The 10,729-nt window shown below is 41.1% G+C and overlaps 1 non-coding gene across 1 annotated transcript; it reads right to left on the reverse strand.

Moving 5' to 3' along the window:
- Positions 1-9,967: 9,967 nt before the first annotated feature.
- On the reverse strand, positions 9,968-10,041 carry TRNAI-AAU (transfer RNA isoleucine (anticodon AAU)). Its single transcript has one exon. It is a non-coding gene; the product is annotated as a tRNA-Ile (tRNA).
- Between the last annotated feature and the right edge of the window lie 688 nt (positions 10,042-10,729).

A 10,729-nucleotide genomic window follows, 5' to 3' on the forward strand; every position in this document is an offset into this window, starting at 1 on the left:
GAGAGGGCCTAGATGATAAAGGCAAATAAAACCCCAAGCTACTAAAGAAGTTTAAACAGAAAACATCTCACAGTGTAATTTGATAAAGCATAAAGAGATGGTACATATTTAGCTGTGGTAACAGTGGCTTTCCCCCTTTACTCTGCCCTCTTCCCAGCACTAACTTGCTTTCCCCCCCTTTACCTCCTCCCATCACTGGAGTAATTTTGGGTTCATCTTAAAAGGCCTTGAGGCTGTGAGCAAACAGGATGGGCTTGATCACCACTGATCATTCAAATCAGGCAGCAAAGTAGAACCAGCTGGGGCTGGAACCAACCAGAGAGGAGGACCATGCTCAGACAGTGCCACAGCATCACAATTTCCCTTCTGAAGGCATTCATCACTCCCTTCCCCTTACTTAACAGAAGGCATGTCATCTGGAATGATGCTGAACTGTGTCTGGCAGAAAATAAAAGAGAAGAAAAAGCTAACATTTTGTGTTTGTGCAAGTGCTTCTGCCGGCATTTGGACCACTGCCAGCCTATTCAGTGCAAGCTTGCAGAGGGTTATGATGCTGTCTGGGCATTTGATGAAAACTGTAGAACCTCAGAACAGAGGCTTTTAGGTGTGAATTGTGTGCGCTGAATTGTAATGCGGAGTTGCACTGACATTTGGAGCAGAAAACTGAAATTTCTCAGAATTTGATTCCTTTTTTCCTCCCCACATAAACAGGGATCTTCTGATGTCCCATTAATATTCTATTCTTTGAAAAATTACTTATGTAAGGTGGATGAATGTTACAAATTCACTCCTCTGTAATAGCTACTCTCTCGCTTTGAGGAAAAAAAGTCCAGTCTGGATGAAAGTAATCATTCTTTTTTAAATTTTGTGTTAGAATATATAGGCAGCATTATCATTTGAACTACACCTACAACGCATATGAAATTTCTGAAACCCTCACAGATGTAAATATTTTTCCCCTCTTCAGATGTTATAAATAGAAAATAATTCTCTCTTCTGCTATTCCTAGCATAAAGCCTCTGAGAACTGGTGTCAGATGCAAAGAACTGCAAACCAACCCCAGACAAAACACACAGCAGCTACCAGCTGCCTAAGGAGACTGATAATACAAGACTTTACACTTCACAGTCCCTCAGGTTTGAACCTGCCCTTGGTGTGTGACACACTTCAATGAAACAGAACACATTTCGATACAGAAGAAAAGAAGATAGAAAACAGTTGATCTGCACAGAAGTGGCAGCTACAAAGCCTGCGCAGCTGGACAGAGTCAATGTCAGATTTAAATGTTTGATACAAAGAATTCAAAGTTAACATTTTGGCATTCAAATAAGAATTCATCTTTACAACCCAAAGTAAATTTTATGGTAAAGGATTATAGGTGTACACAGGAAGAAAGCCTCGGTTTAAGGTGTGCATTGGTAGGACCAGGCAATAGGAGTGCAAAGTGCTCAAGAATTCATAAGGAGATATGAAATCCTAGGAGCCCAGGCTTATTTAGGTTTAGAAGCATAAAAAATATGAAAGGATATGTTTTAGAAGAAGCACCAGACATGTAGCAGACAATTTTGGACTGAATATTCATTCATGTGTTTAGGAGACAGTAGAAAAATTGGTACATTGTACCACAGATATTCCACAGATATCCCAAGTATTAAGGGAAGGAACAAGGAATATAAACCACTACTGCTCACTCCCTCACATATTCCAACCTCTAATTAGAGGCATCTCTAATTCATATGTACTTTTAATGAAAGTTATGGTAAAGGTACCGTAAAGCAAGGAGTTCCTGTACAGCACCACAGCGTAGACCCTCACTTGTTGGGGAACCTGGGACTTTGTCCTTTGAGCTGCAGGAAGTTATTTGCACTTGCACTAGGAGCCCAGAAGAGATGTACCATTACTGAGTCTCCTTGTGATAAAAATTGAATAGCTAGAGATCAAGAGAGCTTTGACATCATATCTAATTGCATACAGTGATTACAAAAGAAAACAGCAGCAATTGTCTCACAGTATGACAGACACACCGAACACTTTAGTGTGGGGTGCTAAGTTCAATTCTCAGCAGTACTGTAGCTCATGGCCACTGGTGCCTGCTTAAGTCACCAAATGAAGTTTGACATCACTGACCTAGATCCCAGTGTCAGGAAAGGATTTACAAATTAAAACTAGAATCTAGCAGACTTGCCTAATAGGCTGGAGAGATCAGTGTTGATCATAACACAATTTCAGCTGTGTTTCACAATGTCAAATGTGCACACTAGAGCTGTCAGGAAGGGTACCTGTGACAGTGCTCACTCTGGAAGAGGAACTATACACATACTGAAGCAACTGGAAACAGAGAGGACAAGTACCATTTGGGGGTTCAAGATTCCTGTGTTTCAGACTGAAAGAGAACATCACTGCAGGCTACAGAAGACCAAGTGTTTCAAAATTATAAAAACAAGAGGAATAATTATGATCAAATCTCTGTGAGAAAATAGGAAGAGAATAAGCAATTGCAAAATGTGCAGATAATTCAAGTGCAGTTGAAGACCATTCTAAAGTGATTAGACTGGAAGTCAATACTTCTGAGACAAAGTCATTTTAGAGGTGATGAAAAATACTTCTTGCTGCACAGTAGAGCTGTTCTATCAACACCTAGATGTGGCCCAGAAATGTACAGTATTTAGAGATCTCACAATTTCGTAAATACCATTAATCTAAAAAGGACAGAGATATCCCTTCATTCAAAAATTACATGATGCTGAGAATTTAACCAATGAGAAATAGCTCAATTAAAAGAAAAAAAGATTTGAAAATGCTCTCTCATTGAAATGTTCCTAGTGTAAACAAAATTTCCATCTCACATTCAAGAAATTGTCATGGTTTAACCACACAAGTATCTCAACAGTTTAGAAACTTGCACAGGGTGATTTTACACTAGATGTTTCCATTTATCTTTTAAGAGAGTTCAAGTCAAAACAGATTGGCCAGACCCAAATCTAAGGTTTATGTGTAATTGTTTTTTAAATTAACAATTTGCTCCAACTCATGACAGGAAAAACCCCAAACATCCATAGTTAACACAGCAAAATCAGAACAATTCTCTATTGCAAACAAGATGTGCATTTCCACTGACTGATATATATGTGTTCTTATTTGTTCATGTGTCAAGGTCATCCTTGTTGGAATTTTGGCTTCAAAGAGAACTTAGAGCATGAAGCCTTGAACAGCACTTTCTCTCCAGAATACTGAGAAGCAAATTCCACAAATAGGTAGGTAAAAGAGGCTGGGATATCACCTGTAGAAACTTAATGACATGATAATTTTTTTGGGGAGCCTGAGGAGTTGTGTTTTAACAGAATTTTACACCTTCCTTCTTCTGAGCTTTATACATTTCTGATCTTTTATGACTCTTTTGGTACAACTCAAGTGCAGGAGACCATTTTGCAACACTGGAAAGGAGAATGAAAAGGCCATGAGGCTTCTGGCTGATCTCTCTGTCCATTTAAGACACCACTGCCTCCACCCCAAATCAGTAACTAGGAGAGTTATTTTCCATCCTGCTCCCACTTAGATGAGCAAAGGTACAGCCAGAGTTTTATCTGCAGTGACTGGAAGAACTGTAAAAATCATTGATTCTATTCTGGGCTCCCACCACCCCCTATTGACCTTCCCTTCCTTACTGATCACTATAATAATGATATTTTCCTCAAATTTTTTACCAGCTGGCAATCAATGACCCAAATCTGCAATCAGTTTTACCTTTGATTGTGAAGGAGGAAACAAAAGGTCAGTTGCAGCCAAAATACAGAACTGGTCCAGAAGAGAGGTAAAGTCTCATTCTACAAAGCCCATCCTTAGATTTTGTATAAGCCTCACCAGACATCTACAAAACTCAGGCCCCATTTTTTTCCCTTGCAGACCCATAACATTTGTCAGAGTTAAATGGATTCTATCCATCATCTAGCATTTACAAGCTATGACAAGAAATAACTGGAGAATAATTTGCATCTGTGATTTACACAAGAGTATAAATTTTCTTTTTAGGATCAGGTGACATTAGTAGGGTGGCTGTAGGGAAAAAATATGCCTCATGTGAGCTAGGAACATAATCCAAAACCTGAAGAGAACAATTGTTGGGGTACTCTATTCATCTCTGCAGAGTCACTTTTTCCTCATTAAAAAAATTAAACTTTGAACCAGTCAGCTGCCTTCAGCTGCTCATTCCCAGAATAGATATCTAAAAGGAGACAAAATAACATGAGGAGGTAAATACAGGCAGTGGAATGTCTTTCTTGTCTCTGTTACACAAAAAATGCCAGAGTTACTGTACCGCAGATTCATTTCCTAAAAATAAATTACCTTCCAAAGTGCTCTTGAAAGAAGACCCAGGTCAGTATATCCACCAAAATACAACAAAAACATATTCTGGATCTGCTGCCTCAACATCAGCTGCTTAGAGCCTCAGCTGCTTAAAGGAAAACTTACCCTTTACATTTCTGGCAGAGTTGTTGCAAACCTATCTGTTAGAGTAAAGTATATACACATGAAAAAAGAAAATCCAATTTCCTCATTAAAACTAATACTAGGCAGAAATTGCCACTTTTAAAAGTCCTATAACCCTAAGGAAATCTCAGCATGCTTTTGGTCTAGCAGAAATAAATTCATACTTTGAAATAAATTCATACTTTTATCTCATCACCAGACGAGTTACTTTCTTTACTGGTGTTCGCCTGCCACTGCAAGGTGAGTAGATGAGCCCAATAGGTTGCTGTTGTATAGCTAGAATAATGTAACCACCTTTCCTTTTCCTGGATTTTTGAAACACTTCTCCGTTGATTTTCAAGAGTGCCATTTCTCAAAAGTGCCTAAAAATGCCTTTCTGTACAGATGGGTAAAGACTGAAAAAAGAACTGAAGGCCTAGGCATGAAGTCAAAAGCAGAATTGACAACTTGTATATTTATCTGTCTTTTAATTAATTATCAGTTAGATGCTCGTCCCCACCACCTTGGTTTTGCTGAAATTAAACATTTTTTGCAAAATATACAATTGTATTTGTTTCATTTTATTCAGTTTTTCAATTTTCATATATAAGGGTAAAACCAGAAATGTCATTCTTAAGTGGAAAGTAGGAAGATTTTTTTCTTAGAAACATTTTTAATAATTTGAGAGCAAAGAGTTCACCACCAAAAAGCTGTTCTTACAGATTATCATAATACCACATATGAAGAAGCTAGAGAAACTTCACTGTGTATGTGACAATTACCCATACATTTCCTTTATGCCTCAAATAAATTGCTTGTTGAACCATATTTTCTTCAGCTCTCCCATCCAGGCTTCATGTAAAGTCTTCGCTAAACCAACACAAGAAATTCAAAGCCAGCTCTAGGCAAAAGAAAGCAGATTTCAAGCACAACTGAGAAGATGACATGGACACCTGACTTATTTTACTTTGGACTGACCACATATTTGAATATCCAGTGGCTGAAAAGAAAAGCCACAGAAGCTCAAGTGTCCTTTTTAATGCCAAATTTTGGAGCCTCAGGGAATCCCTTGCTGCTCTTTGCAGACTAAACAAGTTCTCAGCAATACAGTCCAAGTGACAGAAACTGTAGACAAAGGGTTTTTTGGTAAGCCTTGTTTCAAGCATACAACGTGAGATGTTCATTCATGAAACTAACCCACCCTGACAGTTCTCCCACGCCACAGCAGCGTGAGTTGCAGCCATCCAGCTCAGTGCCAGAGCAGCTCTCTGTGAAATGTGCACAAGGGTTTGTCAGCTATGTGGAGTGACACACCAGACGTGCTGTCCTGCTTTGCCCACTTGCTCTCTGCTTTCAAGATTGCTTTAAAAGAATGTGCACAAGGAAGGAGTATGAGATATGAGCTGCTGGTTACCACCAGGGATAGCTGATATCAGGACCCTGGGATTTTATCTTCAACTCTGTCTTGCCCTCTCTGGTTTAGCGTTAAGCCCAGACAAAGTCAGAATTTTTGCCCACAAGCATAGCATTAGGAAGACAAGTGAGAAGGTGTTTTACTCTGCATCCCATGTAGCATTTTAACTGTTTGATAGAAAGTGAGATTATTTACTTCTAAAAGTTGTGATGGATATTACCCAGCTGTGATTCAGTTAGCCTCAGATAGAAAGTTTAACAACTACACTGCCTGTTCAGCATCATGAGCCTACCAAATATTAGGGGCCCATCATTTTCTGTCCCCCTGGAAGCAGCATAGTTCTTCTACAGAAGCCTGAGCATATCAAACTGCAGACTGCCCCCATTGCTCTTCATTGTTCCTCACATTGCTAATGACAAAAATGACATAGCAAAATACATCCATATTATTTATTTTTGAAAACTCTATCCCTCTTCATCTGCAAAAATAAGAAAATTCTTACCCAGACTTCAACATGCTTTATTTTAAACTCTGAGAGAATACTGCCAAAGGTCATGTTATCTTTAGCTTACTTCACTTGTGTAACAGTGACTAGCTACTGACTAAACTGAACACTTGCCCCTCACCACACAGCACTGGTGTATGGCTATAGCTGTTCCTGCTAATCTATTAAGTGTATTTATTATTTTTAAAACAAGTACAAACACATACCTGAAGGCAGATATTTCCACAGTTATCTTTCACCTTTATATAGCACAGGTTAAAGTGAGAATTTGGTGCCTTACACATGGCCCTGTTGCACTATGGGCATTGATGGTGAATTCTTACACAGTGAAAAAAGGACTGTTCAGCTATTTAAACTTAGTAACTCTACAGGCAGGTCTTAGTTCAAAACTGTGGCAGAAATTGGTGCATAAACTGTGGCAGAAATTGCTGCATATTTTGTTTACAAAGTTACTTAATCCTTTTACAGACTATGTCAAGAGCAAAGATTTGATTCTTGTTCAAGTCCAGTCCATCACACTTTCTCAGTTTTTAACATTACTCAGATTTGCTTACATTTCATTTTAGCAATTACTTTCTAAGAAATACCAATTTGAAGATATTTCTCCAGCTTCAGCAGTAAATATAGTTACTCTGTTCTGATGTGAACTGCAAGATAAAAACTCAGGGTCCTTATTTATTGAGTAGCAAAGAAACTGGAAGCCAGTGTTCCTGTCTTGCTGTCCCCTTTCTTGAATAACCCTTGTTTCTGAGACTCGAGGACCCAAACAGGGGGCTGGTTGTTGGGCTTTTCCTTACAGCTCCGGCTTCTTTTAGCCAGATCCTGGGCTCACAGCGCTGGGCTGCCCATGCCCATTCAGCCACATTCTTGGCTTCTGGCTCCTTCCCTTGCCTGTTTCTATGGCACTTCCTCATCCCCCTCCCACCTGCATCTCTGCTCACAACACCACTAAATGAGAATCTTTGTTTGGGCTCGGGACAGGAGCAGGCTTTTTGATAGAGCTGCCTTTTTTTCCTGGCATGTGGAAAGTAAACACTACACTCCCCAGCTTTGAGCAAATGTTAAGCTTCACCTATAATAGCATTAATACTTACAACTTCGTTGCACACAAATCAATCTAAAGAGCAGCTCTTTCCACCACATCCTCCCTTTGATTTCAAAAATGATGTTTCTGGATTGCATCTGTGCATTGCTATATTGATATATTCGATCAATCTTTGCCACTCAGATTCTTGCTATAATTAAGACCCTCAAAAGAAAGCTGAATGAATAAAGCATCATCCCAATGGCAAAAGACTTAGATATTCTAGCAATAAACAAAATATAAGAAATTATAAAACTAACCTGTGATGTGGTTGGAAAAGAAAATGTTTCAGAACATCACTGAGTGAATGAATACTCATCTACTGAAATGAATGCTGTGTGAACCCACTTTCCTGCTACCTTCAAATGTTTGGAGTTAAGAGCCCTCTTAGTAGCATTTCATGCAAAGACAAATGCAGGCATCCCAGTGAAGAACATGAAACTAATTAGCTGAGTTGGTCTGTGTAACTCTAGACCACAATAGCTTATAATCAGAAACAGTGACTGAAGGGGTTTGACTGGACTGATCAGAAGGCTCCTCCTCAGCTCTCAGCATTCAGCACTGTCATAGTCAATAAGAGGTTCATCCTCCCCATCAATGCCTGCTGTGGACAGAGGAGCTGTGCTTCACCCCACACTTTAAGCACAGAGCAGCTGGGACCCATTTTGGCCTTGATGTGCAGTCCAATTACAGGTTAAACAAAACAGTGAACAGTAACCCCTGAATATGCCCCAGCATCTGCCACTGCAGAGTATCAGAATGGAAATTCCTGGCCCATCCTCACGAGAGCATTATTCCACTATATGGGTTTGTTTGTTTAACCTCTTTTTATTCTCCAACTAGATTTGAGGTTGAACAACAGGCTCTGGAATTACTCCCCTAGGGACAATGGCTGACCCTCACAATCTGACAACCATCTGCTGAAAGTAAATTTAGGGAAAATATGCCCATACAGTCCTGGCTGGCAAAAAAACCACACAGAATATAAGCAATTCAAACCAAACTGAAAAAGTGGCCAAGGAGCCATTGCATTACCTTGGTTTTATAGCAAGGACTTTGCAATACAGCAACATAGCTATAATAAAAATCTGATTCCTAATGTGGGAAATATAAAACAAAGCAATAGTATTCCCAGATTTTTTTTTTTTTTCTGAAGCAGAATGTCATGGTTTTTTCTCCCTTCAGTTCATTTAAAATGAATGTCATTATACACAGTCAAGTCTTGGCCACTATAACTAGACCCAAAGGAATTGAGGAAGATCATTGAGTGGAGTGGCAAGACAGAAGGTCATCAAACCAGAACCATATTACTCTCCCGTGACATCTGATGGAGCCATGACAGCAGCTTGGATGCTAGATAACATGAATATTCATCTTTATGATTTACAAGTTACACTGTGACTTTGGAGTGACACTTGTAATGTGCCCTTGCAGTACCTTTGTGACATTCTGGGGAATGAGTAGTGTCAGAACTCTGGCATGAAGTATCACCCACTTTATTATTATTATTATTATCATTATCTCTTATTGTGAATCAGCCCCTGCACTTGGAAGAAGATGTAAGCAACGGGCCTGAATAGTAAAGAGATGTACTAGCAGATTTGTAAAAGAAGTCAATAGAATGCTGCTACCTCAAAGCATTTTCCTAAAGAAGCTGTGACCTGTATGTGAACTGTATGCAGCTCTAATAACAAAATCAGTGGTTTCCACAATGAAACCACAATGAAAACATTTACACCAGAAAGTTGCCCTCCTCTGGAGAAGTCTCATTTCAGTTCAGAGGCAGATAGGACAAAAATAATAACTGTCCTGAGCTTCTAAGAGAAGTTTCTTAGAGAGAAAACTTACAGAGGCAGGTTGAGCTGGCAGAGGTCCATCTTGGCCACTCCTGCAGATGTAGTGCTCCATTACTAAACCTCTGCTTGGCCTGGAACTTTTTCTTGAATAAAAAGCACACCCATAAAAATTAAGACTCACGTTACAGTGTACCTCTAAAGTGTGGCTACTTTCTATATGGAGATAAGAGCATTCTATGAAAAATCAGGCTACCAAGGGAGATATGCTTGTCTTGCTGCTTCAAAGGAAGAAAAACAATAAAACCCCACTCTCTTCAGCATTTTCCAGCCCCTGACACAGAGTTATCGAAGAGTCATACTAACACAATGAGCTAAAGACCTGGGATTATTCGCTGGGAGGGGAGACCTCCTGAATTCCTGCGCGCTTTCTTCTGGAGTAACGCTATTTAACAGAAGAACTTGAACAAACTGCTGCGGGGCAAAACATGGAATACTTTGGTGACGAGCTACGGAAAGATTTAAAACCTCCCTGCGCGCATTTCCTCCACCCATTATTTCTTTTATTAGCAGCTATTCGGCGGTTCCGAGTCCCCTCCCCTCCCGTCCCGGTGTCTCCCATCCAGCGGGGGCTGAGTCCCCACGGGCGCCTGGCTGTAGCCGAGGATACGGCTGGAATCGGCAGCGGGACGGGCAAAAAGCTCTGGCCCGTACGGGGATCGAACCCGCGACCTTGGCGTTATTAGCACCACGCTCTAACCAACTGAGCTAACCGGCCCGCACGTCCGTCTGGTCCCAGGAAGTGTGGCCGGTTCGTGTGGGAGCGACGTGGTGTCGCTCTCGCCATCATCGCCCCAGCTCCCGCGGGGCCAGCGCCGCCTGCCCGGGGCTGGGAGCGCTCCCCGAGCCTGCTGTGCTCCTCACACAGACACCGTGCGCTGTTCTCTGGGCAGGGACACCCACACGCCCTTTCCCCGGCGGGGACAGGGAGGTGACAGCGCGGTGAGGCCGTGCAGGCTCCGTGTTTGGTTTTCCGGGCTCTTGGGCCGAGCCGCGACCGTCTCCAGCGCTCCCCGGAGCATTTGGGGGCTTTGGGCGAGGCCTCCCGGGGCCCTTCCCACCCGGGTTGATCCATGGCGGAGCGAAACTCGGCGCAGCCTGCGGCAGGACTGAGGATAAGAGCGGCCGCACTCTGAAATTCACCGGGCATGAGACAGGCCTGAAAGCACTTACCTCTCGTGAAGTAACACAGGGAAGAGTTACTCACAATCTCTTTCTAAGCCCTATTTTGTATTACACAGCCAAAGGTTTCGATTTTACCATGTTCATTTTCCTGGCTTAGACCGTTATTATTAAAAAAAAAAAAAAAAAAAAAAAAAAGAAAAGCTTTTCAAATACTTGGTCTTCTTGGCAGAACTCATTATAGAGGAAAAAAACATGGAGTATCTATATCTCAGCCTGGGATG

Source organism: Molothrus ater, chromosome 2 (assembly GCF_012460135.2).
Source record: "Molothrus ater isolate BHLD 08-10-18 breed brown headed cowbird chromosome 2, BPBGC_Mater_1.1, whole genome shotgun sequence".
Classification (NCBI taxonomy): Eukaryota; Metazoa; Chordata; class Aves; order Passeriformes; family Icteridae; genus Molothrus; species Molothrus ater.